This window comes from Penaeus monodon, chromosome 31 (genome assembly GCF_015228065.2).
Source record: "Penaeus monodon isolate SGIC_2016 chromosome 31, NSTDA_Pmon_1, whole genome shotgun sequence".
Classification (NCBI taxonomy): domain Eukaryota; kingdom Metazoa; phylum Arthropoda; class Malacostraca; order Decapoda; family Penaeidae; genus Penaeus; species Penaeus monodon.
In genome coordinates, this window is record NC_051416.1 from 26,622,751 (window position 1) to 26,623,014 (window position 264).

A 264-nucleotide genomic window follows, 5' to 3' on the forward strand; every position below is an offset into this window, starting at 1 on the left:
TCATCATCAGTCAGGCACAGATGTCACGACCCGCCTTCCTCCTCTCACAACTTCTCATAGACCTTATAAAAAACACGCTTGAAAGTAACATTAAGCTGAAACTTTAGCGAGAACACTTCGCTGGAGTCGAGACGGATAAATCTCGGATCTCGGGGGTATGCAGAAGCCTCCAGAAGACATTCAAAAGACGAGACAAATTGAGAGAAAATGGTGCCACTTTCTCTTTTCAGCCGCAAGAGGGCCACTAAAAGATGTATATATGTG

General features: G+C 44.7%; 1 protein-coding gene across 1 annotated transcript in view; it reads right to left on the reverse strand.

Annotated features, from left to right (window-relative positions):
• The window catches only part of LOC119593133 (toll-like receptor Tollo), a 34,707-nt gene that overhangs the window by 8,482 nt on the left and 25,961 nt on the right, over positions 1 to 264 (reverse strand). The gene's annotated exons all lie outside the window — the stretch shown is intronic.